At 44.5% G+C, this 24,524-nt stretch overlaps 1 long non-coding RNA gene and 2 other non-coding genes across 5 annotated transcripts; 1 reads left to right on the forward strand and 2 right to left on the reverse strand.

Annotated features, from left to right (window-relative positions):
* Nucleotides 1-8,627: 8,627 nt before the first annotated feature.
* LOC105239895 lies at nucleotides 8,628-16,916 on the forward strand. 3 transcript variants are annotated; one of them, XR_004620485.1, is made up of 3 exons: nucleotides 8,628-11,846; nucleotides 11,933-12,057; nucleotides 16,013-16,916. It is a non-coding gene; the product is annotated as an uncharacterized LOC105239895 (long non-coding RNA). The 3 variants fall into 3 exon arrangements; XR_858804.3 differs by having other exon boundaries at nucleotides 8,639-11,209; XR_004620483.1 differs by having other exon boundaries at nucleotides 8,634-12,057.
* Nucleotides 9,421-9,494, reverse strand: TRNAN-GUU. Its single transcript has one exon. It is a non-coding gene; the product is annotated as a tRNA-Asn (tRNA).
* A 1,206-nt stretch (nucleotides 16,917-18,122) lies between the features above and the next one.
* LOC117801241 lies at nucleotides 18,123-18,285 on the reverse strand. Its single transcript, XR_004623768.1, has one exon. It is a non-coding gene; the product is annotated as a U1 spliceosomal RNA (small nuclear RNA).
* Nucleotides 18,286-24,524: the final 6,239 nt, after the last annotated feature.

Genomic DNA, 24,524 nt, shown 5'->3' on the forward strand with positions numbered 1-24,524 from the left:
GCGGGGTGGGTGCTGCAACGCCGCGCTCCCGGGTTTTGAGGTAGTTCTTGATCGGCTGGAGAACTTTGTCCCGCCCCGGAAAGCCTGAACGAGTCTGCGCTGCATTTGTCCCTGCCGAGCCTCCTTTCAGGGTTGGAATGGGTCTGGCTCCAGGGGTTTCTCGAGGCGAGCGGGAGCCAAGTTGGGCACGGGTCGAGAGGCTTCTCCACCGCAACGAGGACATTTAACTCCTCATACAAGCCGTCCGCCTCCCTCCCCTAAGGATCCTTTTGACAGTCCTTTTTTCTTCTTCTTCTTTTTTTTTTTTTTTTTTTACGTTTGCAACTATGCTTCAGTCTCCCACCAACCGCCTCCGAGATGATCAATACGTGAGGCCAGTGGCTCTCAAGAGTGTGGTGCCGGGACAAACAGCTTCGCCCGGAAACTTGAGAGACACGCGAATTCTCAAGCCTCGCCTCAGACCTGCGGCATCAGAAACCCGGACTGGCCCAACCACCCGGGACTTAGGCCCTGTCGGTGATTTCGGTAAATGTTCAAGGTCAGGAACCACTGCGTCCGGGCAGCCTCCTTCCCGGAAAAACGAGACACACCACGTTCTTGGCTGGGAGACTCCACGTCACAAAGAGAACATCTCTCCTTAATCTGCTGTCTGAAGTTCACATGGTTTTCATAAGAATATCAAAAAGAGCTTTTTATTTTTATTAAAGATTTTATTTATTTATTTGACAGAGATAGAGACAGCCAGCGAGAGAGGGAACACAAGCAGGGGGAGTGGGAGAGGAAGAAGCAGGCTCATAGCGGAGGAGCCTGATGTGGGACTCGATCCCATAACGCCGGGATCACGCCCTGAGCCGAAGGCAGACACTTAACCGCTGTGCCACCCAGGCGCCCCCAAAAAAGAGCTTTTTAGAATTCAGACTGGACACTATAATTCTAAACTTTAAGTGGAAAAGTAACAAGCAGAAATAGGGAAATTCTTTTTTTTTAAGAAAAGAGCAATAACGAAGGACTAATCCTATGAAATATTAGAGATTTAGATACCATGTATGAATCGACAATAATAGATGGTACAAGAATCCAGAAATATCCCAAAATACATGAAGAAATGTAATATATTAGAAAAAGGGTTTTGAACCAATAATTCTAATGAACAGTTTTGAATAACTAGGTAGGTATCCAGGGAAATAACGGTCAGTGAATATCATGCTTTTTACATAGGGGTAAACTCCAGATCAATCAAAGATTTAAATAATAATAAAGAGGAACATAAAAGTTCTTGTAGAAACATGAAACAATTATTTTATTATCTTGGTCTGTATGTGAAAAAAGCTGTTCTATGACATAAATCCACAAGTCCTGAGAGAAAATATCAATGAATTTGACTACACAAATCGAATCATACAGGCCTAAGTAAAAGTCCAAACAAATTTGGGGAAATATTTACAACTCGCATTGCGTTAAAAACCCTCCATTTTAAGTTCTTGCTTTGGTGGTTAACGTCTTTCTCATTGCCCTAATTGTGAACTCATACCCCAAAACAGCTGAAACCCTTTGTTAACAAACCCAACTGCTGGACTCTAATTCCCCTTCCTCTCTTCTTTTCTCCTTCACCCCCAACCTTCTGTTCCCGTCGTCTCTTGGTTTGCTTTCCATGGATCCACCCAAGACCCAGTAAAGACAGTGACCCACAGGTCCTCCTGTCTCTACTCCCCACCTGTAAAATTGAGCACCCAGCTGGCTATGCCCCTGTGTGGCCCTGTGCTGCACAACATGACCCGCCTCTTGGGGACCGTGAGTATAATAAACTTCCTCCTTTCAAGCCTGCTTCTCTCCTCCTGTGGCTTCACCAACTTCACCAAACCGTATCCAACATCTGCATTCTTGGAACACATATATATGCAGAAGGCTAATTTTCCTAATATTTACAGAACTACAAACCAACAAGAAATAAGCCAACAACCCAATAAAAATAGTAAACATATAAAGAATAGAAAATATACATTTCTATTACTCGTAAGGAAAGATACTCAATATTCAGGGTTGCTATTAATGAAAGCAATGCAATTTAAAACAACATTGAAATGACACTTTTGACCTTCAAGAAATGCTAAAATTTTTTAAAGTTTAATACGTTGGACAGGTTAAATATGAAAGGGTAAATTGGTCCAAGTTCTACAGGGTGCCCTTTTAACAACATCTATCAAAAATTTAAACAAACTTTTTTTTACTTTTTAAAATCCACATTTAGAAATTAATCCATTTACACCTACACACGTGTGTGAAATTGAACATATACACGGTTATTCCTGGAGCATTTTTCATTAAGTAAAAGACTGGAAACCTCTCTCAATGTCCACCAGTTTGGGGGGGGTAACTAAATACACAACTAAATGTAAACTCTACACTTAAATATGGTTGGGCTAGCTGTAAAACAGAACGAGGAAGCTCCTGCTATTCCAATATGGTGTGATGCAAAAGAAACGGTGGTAATATTTTGCAGCTCCTCCCGTCAGGAGGTGGAGCTTATCGGTCCAGCCGTCTGCATCCAGGATTGGCTCTGTGACTTGCTTTGGCCAATGTCGGTGCCTTAGCAAACCTGAGGCAAGCACAGGCTTGAAAAATGCTTGCACGCTGGGGCTTCACCTCCTTTTGCTGCACTGGGAACCCTCAGACCATGATCTGAAGAGGCTCAAGCTGGTCTGCTGGAGAGATCACGAGGAGAAAAAGATCCATCCCTGCTCTTCTAGTCAATTCAGCTGTGCCTCAGACAGGTGACAGAGCCGTCCTACCAGCCAGCCCCAAATGAGATGGCCCAGAACAGAAAAACTTCCAACTCACAGAAGTCCTGAAAAATAAGAAATTATTGTTATTTTAAGTCAATAAGTTTGGGATGGCTTGTTATACAGCAAAAGCTAACTTAAATTCACTGAGAAATAAATCAAGTGAAGATTCCAAAGGAACAGTCTTATAATGTGCAATCGCTTGTATCAAAAGGTTGCAAGAGACAGACACTTTTACTTGTATATACGTAAACACCGCTGGAGTGACACACAAGAAATCCAAATTCCCCTATTGAAAGGGCCCATTAAGTGCCCAGTATAGTGGCTAAAATAGATCAAACAGTTTCAAAACAGTAGGGACAAAGAGGAGATCCTGTAAGCTCTTGGGAAGGCAGGTGAGAGAACAGCTTATTGTAAATAGTCAAGAAGCAGAATGCCAACTGCCTTCTCTACAGTGTTGATGCGCTCGAGTGTATAACCATCAGGAACAAACCTGCAATTAAACAAAGCTGGATTGTTGGTTCCTTGCAACAAGGGAGACAACATACACCATGGGGACTGTGGGGCAATTCTACCTTTGGAAATCTCAATAATTTTTATTCAAAAAGTGGGAGGAGTGCAACAGAGCCAAATATGAAATTGGTAAAGAAGCAGCAGTTACTATCAGTGGTTGGGAAAGGAAGGGGAAGTTTGGTCATTTTTTTTGTGGTTTGGACTGTGTTCTCTTCATGCTCAGACATGATCGGTGTAGGAATGCTGGCCATACTGACTCCATTTTTGGTCGGCATTTTGACTTGTCCGCTTGGTGCTCAGTCTAGTGTTATGTTCTTCGGAAGCCGCCCCACCTCAAAGATTCCCGTACATGTCTTGGGGTCACAGAGGAGACAAGAGCACCAAGAGTTCTGCTGAGGCCTCCAGAAGGCCCATTAAGATACAAACTTCAATGACGTAGTTTTGGCCTCCTGATGGACAGGTGGCACCAGGAGGTCTGTTAACGTTAGCTGTTAATCACGTTTGCACGTACACTTTGATCTCACAGTTCTGCCCGCCCTCTGGTCCCATCTCTTTATACAATCTGTGAGTGAAGGTCTGGATTTTTGTGGAGAATAGCTGAGCAGCTGACTGGATCATGGGCCGATCCTTCCCGCCAGTAAGTTAGCCAGTATAAAAACTCTGTGTCAACTGTTGTCTGATTTGTTTTTCCATCTCAAAGTGCCTTCTCGGTTTGGGGGATGCTTGACAGTTCCTCTGCCTTCCAACAATCATGAAACAGTTCTTCTTTTTCCCTTGGTTTCATCATGATTAGAGAGTGATTTTGTCTCATGGTGGTGTTCGGGGGAAATTTGTAGTTTTAACAGGAAAACATCACAGCCCAGGTGTTTGAGTCAGGCCAGCTCTAAGCTGACAGCAGTGAAGAGCTATATTTTCTTTCTTAACAGCAACTCTAGAAAATAGAAAACAATGAAGCGATGCTTTGAAAAATCTGAGGGAATATGATTTCAACCTAAAATTCTCTATTTAGTAAAATATCAATTAATGGATATAACATGGATATGGATATAATAGACATTTTCAGACATATAATGTCTCAAAGAGTTTAGTTCTTAAGCAACTTCTCTATAGAAGTTATTGGAGGACATACACCATGAACAGGAAGGAAGGAATGAAGAAAGAAGACCACTTGTAACCCACGAAGCAGAGGACCTAACAAAAGAACGAGGCAATGGAACCCCCAAGATGATGCTGAAGTAAAGGGAGACAGCTGTGGGCAAGGCCTCTTAGGTCAAGTGGTCCAGACTGGAGGAGATAGGGATGTGTCAGGAGAGACTTCTTGGGGAAAAAAAACAAAAAGAAACAAACAAAACTGTGCGTTTCAATGTGTCGAGGGGAGATATACAGAACTGGAAAGAGAACAGTTATGATTTAGTAATAAATGCATGGAAAACTAAGCAAATGGAAAAATAAGGTAATTGTTCATGCCAGGAGAAAATGTTACACAAAAATTAATCACATTAAATTGTGTGGCTTATCTGTTAATAGTTTCTATATATATATTTTTTAAGATTTTATTTATTCATTTGAGAGAGAGAGAGAGACAGCCAGCGAAAGAGGGAACACAAGCAGGGGGAGCGGGAGAGGAAGAAGCAGGCTCATAGCGGAGGAGCCTGATGCGGGGCTCGATCCCAGAATGCTGGGATCATGCCCTGAGCCAAAGGCAGACGCTTAACGACTGTGCCACCCAGGCGCCCCAATAGTTTCTATATATTTAAAATAATAATCATTGATCTCATCAAAATTATGATATAAGTATATAAGATGTATTAGACCTCTCCGGAGAATGGAACCAACAGAAGATACATAAATATATATACATACCTAGGAGATATATATGTGTGTATATAAAATCTCTATACCTGTATCTATATATCTATATTTATCTATTGAGAGAGAGAGAAACTTTTATTTTAAGGAATTAGCTCATGTGATTGTGGAGGCCGGTAAATCCAAAATCTTCAGGATAGGCCAGCAGCTGGAGACTCAGGGAGAGTTGATGTTGTAGCTCTAATCTTGATGCAGGGTCTGGAGGCAGAATTCCTCCCTCCTTGGGGGACCTTGGGCTTTTTCCCCGGAGGCCTTCAACTGATTAGATGAGGCCCACTCTCATTATGGAGAGTAATCTGTTTTACTCAAAGTCTATTGATTTACATGTTCATCTTATCTAAAATATACCTTCACAAGAACATCTAGACTGATGTTTGACCAAATATCTGGGTACTATGGCCTAGCCAAGTTGACACATAAAATTAATCATCACAATCAGGAAGATAGGGAAGTGGGAAAATGTGTGTGAGTACGTGTGTGTGTGTTTGTGTGTGCGTGCACGGTCCGTGTAGAAGGAGTAGATAGAAGAGAGATAAAGTACCTAACACTAGAAAATGAATAATTAACAATATTTGTTTACAGAGATGGAAATAGCCAATCACTGATTAAAAGACGTTAAAGTCAATGAGCGGAACAGAGATGCGGTGACCTCGAAGATGCTTTGGTGGAACATTCTCTGAGGTTCTCTGAAGGCCAGCCATGCTGAGAATTAGGGGGGTTTCCTGGGACTTCCCAGCTCAGGATTCCTGGGCCACATGTGGGGAATGTAACCACAGAAAAGATGGCGTGGTATCCCAGCAATAGCAGCTGTGGAGACCCAGAGAGACGTTTCTAGAACGTGGTAAAGTGATAGTTGTGTCTCAGGCTGTAGTACACAGTGCCACCAAACAACAGCTGTAGCTTTGAGGCGTGGCAAAGAACACAATCACTGTCAGCCTGCAGAAAATAATTACCCTGACCTCATATTCTTCCCACCCTGCCAACCCCAATCAATGCATCCCATGGGCTGTAGCTAACAGGAAGCCAGGGGGCAGAGGAGCCCTTCTGTGCGGTTCAAAAAGGTTAACTTTCTGGGGCATATAGTAAGGTGGATAATGGTGAGAATGGATCGGGAGTGACAAACGCAGAACACCACGCAAATACGGCCTTTTCACTCTTGAGGTTTTTAAACAAGTTGACAGACTTTAGTTCTTACAGCAGTTTTAGGTTTACAGAAAAACTGAACGGAAAGTATAGAGCTCCCGTATGCTCCTTCTCCTCCGCTGACTCCCCTATGTTACTACCCTGCTTTGGTGTGGTTTGTTACAACTGAACAAGTACGGATACATTATTAATAACTAAAGTTGTAGTTTTCATTAGGATTCATGCTTTGTGTGGTACAGTTCCATGTTTCTGAGATTTTCATTGTAAAATAATTTCATCATTAGCTGCGTTTTGGTGTCAAGTTGTCAAAAAGATTTTGCATTTCCTGAATAATCTCACTGATTTGAGCATACCTGCTTGTTGTCTTCAGACCTGTGTGATGTCTGGACTGGAGATGCATAAGTGTTTGGTTCAATCTTTCTTTCCCTTAGGTCATTATAGACCCTAGGTTTCATTTTCCTCCCATCTTTGTCAGAACCCCATTTTCTTATCAGAGCTCTCCACCTTCATTAAAACAAAGTTCTGTAACTGATGTATGTTTTTCATATCATTGGTGGATTCTCTTTTCCACAAAAGTACTGGTAATGTGACTAGAATCTTGAAATGCAGGATTTTTTTTTAAGATTTTTTTTTTTTTTTGAGGGGGCTATGAATATCTGTGAGCTTCTAGCTCAGAGCAGACAAGTAGATCAGGGAAGAAAGAAAGGAAAGAAAACCCTGTGGAACTTCTGAATCATGATGCTTTAAGAATTTCCCAGAGAAAGTGGGTTGCCCATGCTGTCAGGGGCCCGGCAGTGACTGTGAGTTAATGGCCTGCCCTGTGGCTTCAGCAGCCTAGAGGCAAGTCTGAGCTACAGCCCGTGAAGATAGCCTGGTTCACCTGAGGTTTTTAATCCATACTTATAAAGGAGGTAGTTACTTTCTTATAAAAGTAATAAAGCCATGCTTGTTAACTTTACTGAAAAATACAATTGCTTTATTTTATTAAAAATAACACTGCTTATTAAAAACAATCAGGTTAGTATTTTGCCTTTGGGAACTGAGAGCGTGAGCAGAGGAAATAAGAATTTTTTCATGTGTCTTTTTATAATCCCTGTTTTCCATTGTCTCTCTCTCTCTCTCTCTCTCTCTCACACACACACACACACACACACACACACAATTCTTCTAGGAGGAAAAAATCGAAGAACTACAGGACAAGTTCTGCTCCCACCTACACGTGACTGTTCTCAAGTCTGCAACCTGGTCACTTATATAAAGGGCATTTTAAACACTCAGTAAATGCCTCTTTATGTCACCACCTGCTGTGGACTAAATGTTTGTGTCCCTCCCAAATCCATATGGTGAAGCCCTAACCCCTAGTGTGATGGTACTAGGGGGTGAAGCCTTGAGGAGGTAAACAGGTTTAGATAAGGTCATGAGGGTGGCACCCCACGAGGAGACCTTATAAAAATACGAAGGTCACCAGATCCTCCTCTCTCTGCCCTCTGCTGATACACTGAGAAGGCGGCCATCTACAAGCCAGGAACGGGACCTTACGAAGAACTGAATGTGCTGCCACCTTGATTTTTGACTTTTCAGCTTCCAGAACTGTGAGAAATAAATGTCTATTGTTTAAGTTACCAAATCTATGGTATTGTATTACAGCAGCCTCAGCTAGGACACCAGCCCAAACCTCTGAAAAGATCAAAATAAGACTTTAGAAATCTGAGAATGCATCCCCTATTTCTGTTTTCTACAAGAAGTTTCCTTCAGCTCCTTGTTCAGCTCAGCTCACCAGTCAAGGTTTTATAACAAGTGTCACATACCAGCATAGAGGGAACAATTCCACAAGATCAATAGAATGGTACAATTATTAAGTTCTCCCAAATAAAGTCCTGAGAATACAGTCTCTCCTCTTGCTGCCATAAGAAAAAAATTAAAAGATTCATTATCTGAAGTCTCAATCTGATGAAAATTTTAAACATCTCTCCTTTCCAATTTTTATTTGGCTCAGGACCACCCATGAAGGTCCCCCTCTGAAGAGTGAGAAGCCTGGGCTCTCTGCGGCAGGAACACTGGGAACTGTACCTCTATGAATCCAACTGTATGAACTATTTCCCCCAGGATCTCCAGGGGCCAAGAGAACATAGGAGACTATGGGAGCACCAGCCCCTCACCGACAAGACTTAGCAGTGTGTGAGACCAACAAGCAGTAACAGTCCCCAAGCAAAAGTGATGGATTTGTACTGCTGGTCAATGTCAGTTTGGGTTGCCAAGAAAAGAGTCCTTGTAGAATGTGGGAATACGACTAGGTACAACTTCTTTGGAGGGCAATCAGTCAGGAATTAGCAAAATTAGCAAGGACAAATACTTTTATTAGGAAAGTCCACTTCCAGGAATCTCTTTTAAGGAAATCCATGTGTAAGTGATAAGGATATTTGTATAGGGATGCTCTTGAGCAAGCATTTCTATAACAGTAAACATTAGAATCAATGTCATGTCCAACATTTAAGGAGTGTTTGTATCTACAATAACCCATCCAAAAAAAATTTAAAATAAATTTAAAAACACCACAATAACCTATCCATACCATGAAAAGATATGCATTTGTTTAAGGGAATGAGGTAAATAACAGAAATGGTGATGAGATGCCACTGAAAAGAGTTAAAGTAGCTAATGTTTAATAAAGTGGTCAAACAGTTTATATGCATATCTCACTAAAATTTAAATTAATCCATGAGGGAAGTACTCCTATTTGCCCCCTCTTATGGACAAAGAAATCGAGCGAAGCACAGAAAATTCAAAATTTTTTCAAGCCACATGGTGGAAGAACCAAAATTTCCACCTAGAACTAGAGGCTTCATCGCGAGTGAAGACAGGTTTTGTTCTCAATTCTTGGGATTTTCTAGTTTCCAGGATGTGCTGCTGTAAAAACCCAGCTTCGGGAAGTGAGGGACTCTGCAGTGCCTCTGGGATAAGTAAGGCCCAGACGCGGACTATTGAAAAAAACACCTTTACTGAAAACTCCTTCTTTTAGGTACTTTTATGCAACTTGAGTCTTCGGGAAGCATACTTCGGAGTCTCATTTAAAGTGGATAAATAAGGTCACTAACAGGTTGCTAGTAAAAGACGCCGTCCCTGGGTGGGCTCGAACCACCAACCTTTCGGTTAACAGCCGAACGCGCTAACCGATTGCGCCACAGAGACACGGAAACTCTTTTTCGTAAACTCGTTTCCTGATCTCAGAAATTGCTTTCCAACCTCTAAGGGACATCTCATTCTGCTCCGGAAACCGGAGGCGCGGGAGACACTGAGGCCACCGGTCGTGTCATTGGATATGGCTGAACCCCGACACCGGGCCAATCACCTGAGGGGCTCGGCGACCTCAACGCCGGATCCGGCGCCTCTCCGCCTGCTCCTCGCGGCCTCTACAGCCGCCTGGCTCCAGCGGTCGCCCGCAGCCTCTCGGGCTGCAGCCATCCTCCTCCCCGTTCTTAGCTCCGATCTACTCGTGGCTTTCACAGTGAGTCCCCACGGGACAAGGCGGCCGCGCGTGAGAAGGGCGCTACCCCCATTGTCCCCACCTCGCCGCCCGCTCTCGATGCCACTAAGGTGTGGACTCAACGGGGCAGGACTCGGGCGTGGCTCGGGCTGCACCCCGTGCCCCTGGGCAGGGCCGGGCACCTACTGACCACTCTCTACATGCCTGGTGAAGGATCCGTTCCGCCGTGGGGGCCTAGGCGAGCCAAGAATTCCAGTGTGGGCTTTGAAGCTCTTAGTCCTACGAGGGGCTCGGGAGAGGGAAGACGGCAGGGGTTTCTCCGAGGCGCACGCGCTTTGTTCCCAGAGCTGATCCAGAACGCGGCGAAGATCCGACTTTGGACTCGTGCGCACTAGGATGGACCTGGGCTCCCCACCCGGGACCGCCACGCAGCCTCAGTCCGGCTTCGGCGGCCCGGGGCTGGGGTGTCCAGGGTCGAACCGGTGAAGCTGGAGAAAGAGAAGGAAGCGAGGGGGCGTGGGGCAGCCTGGTGAGGGGCGGGTGGAGAGAGCGCGAGCACTCCAGCCGCTGAACAAAATGGCCCAGAAAACTGAACATGCCGATTTTCTTTAATTTCCATCATCCGCCACTTGCCGTCTCTTGTGTGCGGTTGCTGCTCTCCACTCAAAAAGACAGCTGTTCTTCTTTTAAATGCTTGGTTTAAAGACGGCAGCGCCGTGAGATGTCACCCTTTAGACCTGGCTACTTCCCGAACGCGGTCCTCGGAGCTGCTGGGGCGCCCACCTTCCCTGCTCGCCGCAGGAGGGGAGGAAACGCGGCAAACCGTCCCCCCGGGGGGACCGCGCCCAGTCCCAGCCCCTCGCCCCCGGCCCGGAGCCGGCCGGCTGCGCGCTCGCCCTCCCGGTCCCTGCGCCCCGCAGAGGAACCTGGACGGATGTGACGAACCGTCCGTACTTCAAGGAGGTGCACTCTCAGAGGCAACCGCAGGAGAGGCTGATAAAGAATTCTGAAGAAATGGGTGTACGAGTGAACTTAATATTATTGCTGGGGTAAAGTGAGTAATGCTTGTACTGAGTAGGACGATGACAGCTGTAGCTCAGTTCCTCATAAATAGAGCCGAATGTTCCCTATAGCTTTGTAGCCATTTGCAGGCTACCTACAAGCATGCACTCAGGTATTTTTTTCTTTATAAACGTAGCTAATAATACGCTATTTATTAATAAGTGTGTTCGAGTTTCAATTTATTTCCCCAACAGCCCCCAAAGAAGAGGTGGAGAACTCGCGGGGCTGGGGCACAGAAAATGTACTTGGCGTCACGTCAACTTTCACCTGTGCTTAAAGAACTTAGACAAAAGTGCCCACGACTGTCGTGGAGGGTTGGGAAATTCCAGTAACAGGGCTAAGGAGCTGAGGATCCGTGGTAAGTCTCGGTGGGACCCCTTGAGATGGACTGAAAATCCTTTTAACCTAGACGTCCTTTCTATGGAAGTCTGGGTTCAGTCTGGGTGGAAACTAGCACCGGGAGAGGCCCTTCTAAAAGGCCCGGAGCGGGGCTCGGGGCGCGGGGTGGGGGAGAGGGGGCTGGAGTTGCTCTCTCAGCCGGACCACGTCTCCGCGCAGCACGTTCTATCCACTACGCGGGTCCCTCCTTGAGCTCAGAAGTAGGAAGATCCTAGGCCGGGATTGTGATTTAGTTCCAATCAGCTGTGGGCCAGAGGAAATCATCGAACTCTCTACAAACCTATTTCCTGATCAGCACACGCCGAGGTGTTGGCTCAGATATTTATTATTTGGGCAACGGTTCCAATCTGCTAGGGGAAAAAGAAGCGCATCTACTTTTCGTCGTCTTGCTAGCTCAGTTTGGAGCGCTCACGACTTCTCATTTTAAGGTCTTGAGCATCGCCCAGCGTCCAGTGCATTTTATTTGGTTGTCTTCGGACTGGGGACCAGCCGTGGCCGGAGCCGTGGGGAGCCCCACGGTGGCCACGAGGGGGCGCGCGGTCCCTTCCGCTTGGATCTCGGCTCCCAGGAATCACTACTTTTTTTCAGTTCGGATGGTAAAGAATAATGATGTCCAGTTGATTCACTTTCTCTGAGACTGGCAACAACCCATGATACTTATTCTTTACCACCCCAACTCTAGGATCGTCTTGAGTCAGGGCAGGGGAGGTTGGTTGCCTAAGCTCAGCTGCTCAGCTCAGATGCTACCTCATTCCCTCTGCTGCTATCAAACCACGGGAAAAGGCACGAAGACAACTGGATTTGAAGGTAACTGATTTCATTTGTAATTTTAAATGTTCTATTATACACATTAAAAGCCTTATTCCTGGGGCGCTTGGGTGGCTCAGTTGGTGAAGCCTGGGACTCTTGATTTCAGCTCAGGTCATGATCTCAGGGTGGTGAGATTGAGCCCGGTGTGGCGCTGGGGGCTCAGCCTGGGGTCTGCTTAACATTCTTTCTCCCTCCGCCACCCCCCCAAATACATAAATCTTTAAAAGCCTTATTCCAAGAAGCATGTGCAGGTTTCAGCAGATCACAAAGGAGTCCTCAGTAGAAAAAAGGTTTAAAATCTGCATGCTTGGGGGGCGCCTGGGTGGCACAGCAGTTAAGCGTCTGCCTTCGGCTCAGGGCGTGATCCCGGTGTTCTGGGATTGAGCCCCACATCAGGCTCTTCTGCGATGAGCCTGCTTCTTCCTCTCCCATTCCCTCTGCTTGTGTTCCCTCTCTCGCTGGCTGTCTCTATCTCTGTCAAAAAAAAAAATCTTTAATAAAATCTGCATGCCTGGGAGAAAAGACCCAGTGCATCGGTGCATCGAGGAGCGCTGGTGGGGAAGAGAATGGGAGGGAGGATTCAGAACAAGGGCTGCGGAACTGGGGAAGGGGGGAAAGAGATACGTTCCAGGGACTGGTCCCCAGTAAGGACAGCTGGTCTTTCTGGGCCTCCCATCCACCTTTGTCTTTCAAAGCAGCTTCTCACTCTTCCACCCATCTGATTCTGGGAATTCTGGCATTTTCTACTAGGTCTACTAGGCCTACACAAAGTTCCTTCGTGTACCAGGACCAGGCACCTTACAGTTGTCTTTTTGCTAATCCTCTCTTTCGTTGTCCTAGGAGAGTCTGTAGGTAAGGCAAAACTTTACCCGTGCCATCTTAGGGACTCCAATGGGCCTGAGAATTAAGCTGACATAAGGAGAGAAGCACATTGATTTTTACACGAACGTGGGAGGTCCAATAGGAAAATGAAAATCCAAAGAAGTGGGTAGGCCTGCGTGTTTTTATACTAGGTTGAACAGAGAGGCAATTGTGAAAAAGCAAAATATATGGGAAGATTAAAGGAAGATATAACTTATTTTAACAAGGTCTGTACAGATTTCTCTGGGCCCTGACTTCCTATCTCACATGGCAGGAATGTTTCTTTCCTCCTGGTATGAGGAGGGCATCTTTCACATGGGAGTTTTATCTCCTGCTTTCAGGAAAGAAAGGGGAGGTCAGAGCACTCTTCTTGCACCTGCTGTTTTTTAAGTGCCCTTAGCTCAAAACAATCGCTATGTCAAAGTGGCATATTTTGGGGTGGCATATCCTGCCACTCTTCAAGTTCAACCATGGGAATATGCCCGGAGAACAGGATACTTAGCTCAGATCTCCTTGTGGCACTGTTGGGTCACCGTGCTGAAAGTGAGTCCAGCACTCCCAGATCATTCTTAGTACTTGTTCAAGTAAAAACAAAACCCTTCGGCTAGATCATTTGTAAATGTGGAAAATAGTATTCAAATTATTTAGAAACAGTAATCTAGGGACCCCTGGGTAGCTCAGTCAGTTAAGTGGCTGCCTGTGGCTCAGGTCAGAATCCCAGGGCTTGCTCAACAGGATCCTGCTTCTCCTTCTGCCTGCTGCTCCCCCTGCTTGTGCATGTGGTCTCTCTCTGACAAATAAATAAATAAATAAAATCTTTAAAAATAAATGAATAAATAAATAAAACAAGGATTTAATAAATAGAAATTAGTAATCTATGTAAAATCCTTCATTTTATCTTTTAAAAAAATTTTGAAAGCACTTTTTTTAAAAAATTTCATTCTTTTTAAAATAAGCCTCTATACCCAACATGGGGCTTGAACTTCCGAGATCAAGAGTCTCATGGTCCACCAACTGAGCCAGCCATTTTAGGCACCTTAACCTTAAGTGTACTGGCAAGAATTCAGGGCTTCTATTCACAACTACAACACAGTAATACCACCAGATTACTCTTCTTGCTTCAAACAACCATAAAAATGGACAAAATATGTGAAGCACCTGTTTTCAGACACTGGACAGAGGTAGCAAAAGACTGTGTGTGATTCCCTGAGAGAGGGTTGGGGAAATGATCTGATGAGGGTACGGCAAGCTGGAATCCCAGCAGAATACGGTGTTCACACTGAGCCGCGAAGGCACAGATCAAAATCAGGGCAGCTGAAGCAACGGGAATCTTCAGAGCAGAGCATCAGAAAGGAGAAAAGAGTTGGGATGCCAGTTTTCAGAAGTCCACATTGGGTCCCCTGCAGGTCACTTGCTGACTGTAGGGCTGCTCATGCGCAGAGAGCTACTACCCAAGGCTCACTAGATGGCAGATGCTACAAGATGGAAAACAGAATACATCCTAGAGATCAGTGCTGGCAACGTTAGGATTCAGGCCTTGTTAACAATCTACCACTCTGAGCATTCAGCTGATACTCCAGAAACGTGAAAACCACACCTTAGTGTAAGGCTTACTCTTGACCCTCCCTAACAGACGTCAAAACCAAGCCCTGATAAGATTAGCGGAGGAGCCGGGTTTCCTGGTTGAGTAACACCAAGCTAGAGAGCTTTGGGAAACACCTTGGACTTTCCAAAGATCACCCAGAGGAAACATAAATCCAGTGCTACACAAATTCGAGCTCATGGGTTAGTAGAACAAATATTTACACTCTTTGAAGGAAGATATCAAAATCTGGAGTCTCTACAATGTATCATTCAAAGTGTGCTATAAACAATAGAGTACTAGACAAAAAATTGAGGCCCATTTAATTCACACTTAAGAAAAAAATAGGGGTGTCTGGGTGGCTCAGTTGGTTAAGCGTCTGCTTTCAGCTCAGGTCATGATCCCGCACAGGGTCCTGGGCCCGAGCCCTGCGTCAGGCTCCCTGCTCAGCAGGGAGTCTGCTTCTCCCTCTACACCTCTCCTGCTTGTGCTTTTTTTCTCTCTCTGTTCTCACTCTCATAGAGAAACCAACTCCCAGGATATTAATTTTAGCAGATATATATACATATATGATATATATAATATATTATATATATGTGAGATATATCTCACGTATATATAATATATATAACACATTATATATGTACATTTTATATAATTATATATAAATAATATACATGAAACAAAAAGAATATACAATATCATTGAGTGTCCTGGGTTGGTTTTTTTTTTTTTTAAGATTTATTTATTTTGAGAGAGAGAGAGCACCAGCAGGAGGGGGAGAGGGAGAGGGAGAGAAATTCTCAAGCCAACTCTGTGCTGAGCGCCAAGCCCTTCACAGGGCTTGATTTAACAATCCTGAGATTGCGACCTGAGTCGAAACCCAGTTCAGCGCTTAACCAGCTATGCCACCCTAGTGCCCCTGTTCTGTGTTTTAATAAAGAATTTCGCACACACACAGAAAATGAAAATCATAAAAAATAATCAAATGGGAATTCTAAGGGGTGCGTGGGTGGCTCAGCTGGTTGAGCATCTGCCTTCGGCTCAGGTCATGATACCAGGGTCCTGGGATCAAGTCTTGCATCAGGCTCCCTAAGCAGGGAGCCTGCTTCTCCCTCTGCCTCTGCCCCTCCCCTCCACCCATGCTCTCTCTCTCTCAAATAAATAAATACAATCTTTAAAAAAAAAAACAAATGGGAATTCAAGGGTTGCGCAATGGGCCCACAAACAAGCAGAGATGCATATTACGGATGGTTTCAGCAACATGGGTTCCATTCATCATGGCTAACCTGGCTATAACCACTACTGAGTGCCCAAAAGCCAATAGCAAAGAACATCTCAGCCTGTGATATAATACCAGTCCCCCGTTGGCAAGAAGGGAAGGTGTCAGTCAACCACAGGACGGCAGGCTGATCACACAGGATCTCTGCATCATGGGAGCGGCAACAATTTTATTCTTACTGGAATAGATACTCACTTTTATTATGGTTTTGTCTTCTCTGCCTACAGTCGTTCTGCTAAAACAACCATCTGTGTGTATTTCCGGAATACCTCTTCTGTATCATGGAACTCCATACAACATTGCTTCTGACCAAGAACTCATTTGACAGTGGCCCTGGGCTCATGCTCACTCACTGGTTTTACCCTGAAGTAGCTAACCTGATGGGACAGTAGAACGTGTTTTTGAATATTCAGTTTCAGTGCCAGCTGGATGACAATGCCTCGAGGAGCTGGATAATATTTCACAGGATGGCATATAATCTAAATTAGCAAACAATATATGGTGCTGTTTCTTGCAGGTTTGGGAACCAAGTGGTAGAAATGGGAGTGGCTCCTCTATTAGACCTAGGGATACACTAGTGAACATTTTGCTTCCCACCCATCTCTGTAACTTTGGTATCAGTTGATCCAGAAGTCTTAGTTCCCGAGAGAGAAGTGCTTTCAGCAACAGGTGCAATAACGGCTGTATTAAAGTGGGCACTGAGACTGCCACCTGGCCATTTGGGGATCCTCAGGACAGCGGGTCAACAGGTAAAGAAGGTTACTTTACTGAGTGGGGTGATTGATCCTGACCACAAGGGAAAACTGGGCTGTTCTACGCAATGGAAGTAAGGAGGAGTATTTGAGGAATGCAGGAAAGCCCTCGGAAGACCCTTCAGAACTCGCTGCACTCTGATTAAAAGTCAATGGAAAATTGCAACAATCCAGGACAGGCAAGACAGAGAATGGTCCAGAGACCTTGGGAAGGAGCGTTTATGGATCACTCCACCAGGCAAGATACCTGCTAACATTGAGGTGTGGTGCTTGCTGAGGGCAAAGGAAATGTGGAATGAATAGTGAAGAAGACAGTTACAAATACCAGTGACTGTTGCTGAAGTGATGACTGTAATAAAAAATGAGTATTTCTTCCTTATTTTGACATGAATATTTTTGTGTATGTATTAACCAATATTTTTCTCTTTCCTCTTCCATCCCACTACCAGGTAACATGTGTTGATAGTAGTCAACTTTTAATCTAAGTATTTAGGTTAGGATATCAAAGGGGGAATGAATGTGATTCAACTGGAAGAGGAAGAAACATCAGGCAAAGACGGATTTTACTCTTTTGGGGGAAAGGGCTGGCATGTTTTCATTGTTTGAAGAAAGCATGATTTTCCTATTGTCTTTATTTGAAAGTTAAGAATGGTTTTAAAAGGAGCAGGAGGTATACCAACACACAGACATCAAGTCCACAGACCTGCTGTGGTGGATTTGTGTCCATTTTCATTCCTAAACTGGAAGCACATTTCCCAGAATTCCTATCCCTGCATAGTTCTGCCTTAGCTTCACAGATCGATTTGAAAGGTGGAAATGGAAGTGGCTGCCATATTCTTTTAGACCCTGAGAAGGGCATGCAATTCATCAGCTGGCTTATTTTATTATCATGTGGCAGAAGGCAGGCTTGCAAGCAACAACTCCTGCCCTCTTTCTTGGGTCTTCCCTGTTCCTTGGGCCTGCTGGACATTTAACTTCTTGACAGTACCAGGTGGACACTCTTTTCTTTAAGGCTAAGACTGAAGCAAGTTCTATGTCTATCCTTTTTTATGGGTTCACTGTCCCACTTTATCCCTGCGAAAGTCGGCCCAGGATTCCATTAAGCTTTGTTGAATCCTATCCTATGCAAACCCCTCTTATTACTAAAACCCCAGGATGTTTCCGGGATATTATTCTTAAGCCAAATACTGAAACCTCTAAAGAAATGCAGTTACCAGCGAATAAAACCAAATTAAAAAAACAACATCCTGAAAAAAATGCAAGTTCTTCAAAAAACACTTAATGGTTACCTATAATTTCTTTCCCGCGTTAAGTTAGTGTTACACGATCCACCGTAAAAGAAAAAGACAGCAAAAAGCGCGAAAAAAACCTAGTGAAACAATGTCTATATAAAACTCCTCGGTTTTTTTTCAGGGACACAAACGCTAAACGCCACTAACACCAAAAATCTTAAATAAAAACAACACTACCGTAATAAACTCCAACAGCTAACATAAACAAAACACCCACAATAATCACGAACCTGAAAAACACAACAGTTCTATCACACCATAACAACAAAACTCTATTCTTTAACACATAATATCAGAGTAAAGCGCGAACGCAGTCCCCCACTACCACAATTACGCAATCGAGTTTCCCACATCTAGGGAAATCGCAAGGGTCAGCACATTTCCAGTGCAATAGATAAGACTCGCTCTGGAAAAACCACTTTCGGGATCACGGTATCTCCCCTACAAAGTAAATATGACCTGCGTCCCCTCCGCCCCATACCACCCTCACACGCATTACACTGTTCACACACGCTCACTTGGCTCACGGACACCCTGAGCCTCCCTACGCCTTACACACACACGCGACACGCAGCTTCCAACCACACCACCGCACTCCTTCCCGCCGCACGCAGAGCGGATTGTATTTACACAGAGGGGCCGAAGCAGCAGCCCCGGCGCTGCCATATTTACATAGAACACGCCCCACCTGTGACACCGTGGGAGTGGCCCGTCCCTCCGGCCCATGCCCCGCCCTTGCCCTCGTCCTCTCCTCCCTCCTCCCGCGACGTTCAGCGGGCCAACCAGCCGGCGGGTGGCCGTGGGGGAAGTGACGTCTGCCTCTCCCTCGTTCCCTCCCAACCCCGCCCCCCCTCCCCTCCGCGGCGGCGGCGAGCGCGGGTTCTGCCCTCTTGGCCTTCGGGGAGCCTGGCTGGCCATCTGCTGACGCCTCTGTACCTTCCTTCAAATAATGCCTTGCAGAGTGGAGAGGTGGAGAGTAGAACATTTAGGAATACCAAGGAAACGGGTCCAATCCAGTTATCTTTGTGATTGTAGCACTGTCGTCTACCTCTATTAAAATTCATTGGGGCGCCTGGGTGGCACAGCGGTTTAGGTGTCTGCCTTCGGCTCAGGGCGTGGTCCCGGCGTTATGGGATCGAGACCCACATCAGGCTCCTCCGCTATGAGCCTGCTTCTTCCTCTCCCACTCCCCCTACCTGTGTTCCCTCTCTTGCTGGCTGTCTCTATCTCTGTCAAATAAATAAAAATAAAATCTTTTTAAAAAATTCATTAAGCATTACAATTGGTGGCGAAATCTATTCCATTCTTGAAACTTCAGTTTCATTCATGGAACATTTCATTCATCTTCAACCCTTAGATGTGGGAAAGTTTTGAGTTTTCTTTTTCTAGTCCCTTTCTGGAACACACGTTATTCTGAAAGCATAAAGAGTTAAGGGTCCCCAGAAAAAGCCTAAACGTAGCTTTCGTGACACAAGAGAAGTCATTTTGCGTGATCTGTGATGCCCTACTTCTCCACTCGCCTAAGCACACTTCTCGAAGAACTTCCTAGGAGGTGTCAATTACAAAGAAATGCAAAACCTTCAGTAGTTAAGAAAAGAGTGCGAAAACTAACAGTCTCTACCAGGCTAGGAAATAGCCTAACCATATCAGAGACAATAAATCAATGGTAAAACGCCCAGTACCTTTTCAAAAGTAAGCAAGACCCCGCATTCCTTACCAGAGATAAGGAGCCTACGACCCGACTCAGGCCCATAGCCCCCTTCCCCTTGCCAACTACCTCTGCTTGGTTAAAATGTCTCGGCCCTAGGAGGAGCACCAGCTTCATTAACGTAACATTAGAAGCACTTACAGGCTTGTTTTCTAATGGGGTGCAACCTTACATCTGCCTTTACAGGCGAAGACCAAACTCCCTTTTCTGAATATTCATCCTAACCCGAAGTAAAACGAACCCACTCACCCCTACTTAAGGAGTCAAGGCTTTGGAATTTATACCCTGTGATCTCCTTTATTTGCTGCAAATAAAGTTTCCTTTGTGTAACAAAGAACACCTGGTGTAGTCTCTACCTGTGACTCACCAAGGAGGGAAATCATGTTAGTTTAGTTACAATTCATGTTTGGACCTTCTGAGCTCATCCACTTTCCTGAAGTAAATGTCTGTTTTTTACCACCTTGCTTTTACTTTGGGTTCTGGGAAATGTTCTTGACGTCATCCTCCAACTCTAATTGAAGTAACCTGTGAATATCAAAGAGGTTAAACGAAAACCTGTGAATGTCAAAGAACGGATCAACGGAAGCTATAGAGAACTATAAAGCCGTAACTGAGATAAATCTCTCAAACTGTGTTTGATCAAAAGAAGGGGCATCGTTAAAAAGAAAACCGTAGACCAAGAATGGCATCACTTAGGTTAAGACCCAAGTCAGTAAACGAGGACTTAATACCTAACCTAACTGAAGTTTCACCACTGTCCCCTCAGGAATGTAACATTAAACCAGTCAACATGCAGTTTCCTGGTCAATACTAGGAAATTTCCGGATAGACCCCTTGTTCTCCCCTGCCTAAACAACACATTCCTTGTTAATAAATTCCCTCCTCCTCCTCCTCTCCCCCACCCCTTTCCCTTCTTTAATGCCCTCACTCCTTGAAAAGCTTGTTTCAACTCATGGAGCTCTTGGTGAATGTTCCATGTAAGCTTGAAAAGAATGTGTATTCTATTGTTGTTGGGTGAAGTTACATAGAAATGTCCATTCGATCCACTTGATTGAGGGTGCTGTTCAGTTCAGTTACATCCTCACTGAGTTTCTGCCCACTGGATTTTTCAATTACCGGTAGAGGGATGCTGAAATCTCCAACTCTCATTGTGAATTTATTTCTCCTTACAGTTCTATCAGTTTTTGCCTCACATATTCTGATGTTCTGCTGTTAGGCACTTACTCATCGAGTATTGTTAGATACCTTCTAGATAACTGACCCCTTTATATAATGCCACTTTTCATTCCTTTTAATTTTTCTTGCTCTGAAGTATATTCTGACTGAAATTAATATAACCACTCCAGTTTTCTTTTGATTAATATCAGTATGGTCTATCTTTCTCTATCTCTTTACTTTTATCTGTGTCTTTATATTTAAAGTTTCTTTTTCTTTTTTTTATTTGAGAGAGAGAGCGTGAGAGAGAGAGAGATCAGGAGCAGGGGGGAGGGGTAGAGGGAGAAACAGACTCCCCCCTGAGCAGGGAGAAAGGCACAGGACTCGACCTGATCCCAGGACCCTAGGATCATGACCTGAGCCAAAGGCAGACACTTAACTGACTGACACATCCAGGCGCCCTAAAGTAAGTTTCTGATAGACAACATACAGTTGGGTCTTGTTTACCACTCTGATAGTCTCTGTTTTTTAATTGATGTATTTAGACCATTCACATTTAAAGTGATTATTGATATAGTTGAATTCATATCTACCATATTTATAACTGTTTTTATTCATCGCCTTTGTTCACTGTTCCTTTTTTCTTCTATTCTTTTTCAACCTTCTCTGGTTTTAAGTGAGCATCTTACATGATTCTATTTTCTTATCTCTTAGAATATCAATTATGTTTCTTTTAAAATGTTTTAGTGACTGCCCTGTAGTTTGCAAATTACAAGTGTAATTTAAGTAATCTAAGTCAACTTGCAAATAAGACTATAATGCTTCACAGGTAGTGCAGGTCCTTATAACAGAGCATTCCCAATTCCCTCTACTGTCCCTTATAATGTTGCTGTCCGTTCATTTAATTTCTCCACAGCTATAATCATCTAATATATTTTTGCTATATTATCATTTTGAACAAATTGTTATCTGTTAGATCAAATAACAATAAGTAAAATAAAGGAATTTATTTATTTTCATTTATTCTTTCTCATTTTATTTTCATTTATTCTTTCTCATTCTATTCTTTCTAATGTTCTTCCTTTCTTTATGCAGATATGAGTTTCTAACCAATGTCATTTTCTACTCGCAGAACTTCTTTTAACATTTCTTGTAAGGCAGATTTACTGGCAACAAGTTCCCCGATTTTTGTTTGTCTGAGTATCTTTATTTCTCCTTCACTTTTGAAGGACACTTTTACAGGATACAGAATTCTAGCTGGTGGGGATTTTCTTACAACACTTTAAATATTTCACTGCCCTCTCTTCCTGCTTGTATGGTTTCTGAAGAGAATTCTGATGTAATACTAATTCTTGTTATTCTATAGATAAGATTTTTTTTCCCTCAGGCTTCTTTCAAGATGTTCTCCTTGCCTTTGACTTTATGCACCTTGAAAATTATATACTGTGATGGTTAATTTTATGTGTCAACCTGGCTGGGCCATGGTGCCCAGATATTTGGTCAAAGAGTATTCTGGATGTTTCTGTGAAGGAGTTTTTTGGATGAGAATAACATTTCCATCAGTGGACTTTAAGTACAGCGGAGTACTCCCTGTACTGCAGCTGGGTCTCATCCAGTCAGTTAAACGCTTTAATAGAACGAGCAAGAAGGACCTCTGCCAGCAGACTGCCTTTAGACACCAACTCCAACTCTTCTCTGAGTCTCCAGCCTGCCGTGTACCTCACCAGATGGACTCATCAAGCCTCCATAGTCCCATAAGCCCTTTTGGTACCAGGAGTTGCTCTAGGGGAACACAACCTTCAGAATGTCTTTTAATTGGTTCTGGGGTTTCTGGAATTGGCTCTCTGATCTGATTGGATTTAAAGACACGAATAACTCTATTTCCAGTAGTAGAAACAGCACTGATAGCCCATGGCATGATGTGGCCATAGAGATGTGCAAAATGTCATTGGATACTCCTACGCAAGCACGTAGAAAAGGCAGGGATTTGGGGGACTATGTATATGATACCTGTGAACATTTTTCTCAAACTAACAAGTATGAGATTGGCTTACTCCATCATCAGACAGAAATGGTACATACGAAATAGGGCAAAGGTACAAGGAAGTTACATGAAGAACTGGCACAAATGCCCACAGTCTCCATTCCTGCTACACTGCCCTCTTGCACACCCAGGGCCTCACGGGGAGTTCCCGACAATTTACACGGAAAGAGAGGAATGGAGCCTCGTGTACAGTTGGTTCCGCACGATATGCAGGCACCACCAAAAAGTGGACAGCCATAGCCCAACAGCTGCTTTTTGGGACAGCCCCGAAGGACAGCGGTGAAGGGCAACCCTTCCAGTGGGTGGAACTCTGAGTAGTATACCTGGGGGTTCATTTTACTCAGAAGGGACATGTTTGGAAAATCGGTGACAAGGAAGTATATGGATAGACTTCTCAGAATGAGTGTAAACATGAGGATTTTAATAATCATGTGGATAAGAAGACCTGTTCTGTGCATACCAGTCAACTTCTTTCCCCAGCTATGCACCCCGTCATCACCCAATGGGCTCATGAACAAAGTGGCCGTGGTGACAGGGATGGAGGTCATGCATAGGTTCAGCAACATGGACCTCTACTCACCAAGGCTGACCTGCCTACAGTTGCTGCTGAGTGCCCAGTCTGCCAGGAGCACAGACCAACACTCAGTCACCAATACAACACTATTGCCCAGGGGATCAGCCAGCTACCTGGGGGCAGATCGATTCTATTGGGCCATCTCCGCCATGGATGGCACAGTCTTTTGTTCTTACTGGAATAGACTGAACACAGATTTGCCTTCCCTGCACACGATGCTTCTGCCAAAACTACTGTCCGTGCACTTGTAGAATGCCTTATCCACCCAGATAGCATTCCACACAGCACTGTTTCTGGTTACAAACTGAATTGTGTCTTCCCGACCACCAAATTCATATGTGCATGCTCAACTCGCAGTGTGACTGTTTGGAGATAGGGCCTTTAAGGTCGTAACTATGGTTGTATGAGGTCCGGTGGGGCCCTAATCCAATAGGACTGGTGTCCTTATAAGAAGAGGAAGAGACACCAGAGCTAGCTCTGTGTGTGTGTGTGTGTGTGTGTGTGTGCGTGTGCGCGTGCACACGTGCACCTATGCAGAGAGGAAAGGCCATATGAGGACACAGAGAAAAGGCAGCTCAGGAAGAATGTCTTCACCCAAAACCTAATACCATGATGTTGGACTTCTAGCTTCCAGAACCGTGAAAAAATAAATCGTTGTTTAAGCCACCTGTCTATGGTGTTTTGTGCTGACAGCCCAAGCAGACTAATACACCTCTGCTCATGGAAGTCACTTCACAGAATATAAAGTGCAGCAGTGAGCCCACGCTTGTGGAATTCACCAGTCCTACTACGATCCCCACCATCCGGAAGCAGCTGGCATGAGACACCAGTGGAACGGCCTTCTGAAGACTCAGTTACAATGCCAGCTGGCTTGCAATACCTTGAAGGGCTGAGCGAGATTCTCCAGGAGGCTGTGATGCTCTGAATTGGCATTCAGTACGTGGTGCTGTCTCTCCCATAGCCATCAGAGGGTAGAAAGAGGAGTGGTACCATTCACTAGTACCTCTAGTGATCCTAGCAAAACTTTTGCTTCCTGTCCCTGCAGCCTTTTGCTCTATTGTTTGACCTACGCTCTTTTCTGTATGGCCATGCTTTCCAGCTCAGGTGTGCTCTTCTAATCACAGAACCAGCAATATCAGCAGCCTTCCTAACACTTTGCCCCATCACCAGGCCAGTGCCATTGGATTTGACAGGTAAAGAATCATAGGACTGTC

This window comes from Ailuropoda melanoleuca, chromosome 2 (genome assembly GCF_002007445.2).
Source record: "Ailuropoda melanoleuca isolate Jingjing chromosome 2, ASM200744v2, whole genome shotgun sequence".
NCBI lineage: Eukaryota > Metazoa > Chordata > Mammalia > Carnivora > Ursidae > Ailuropoda > Ailuropoda melanoleuca.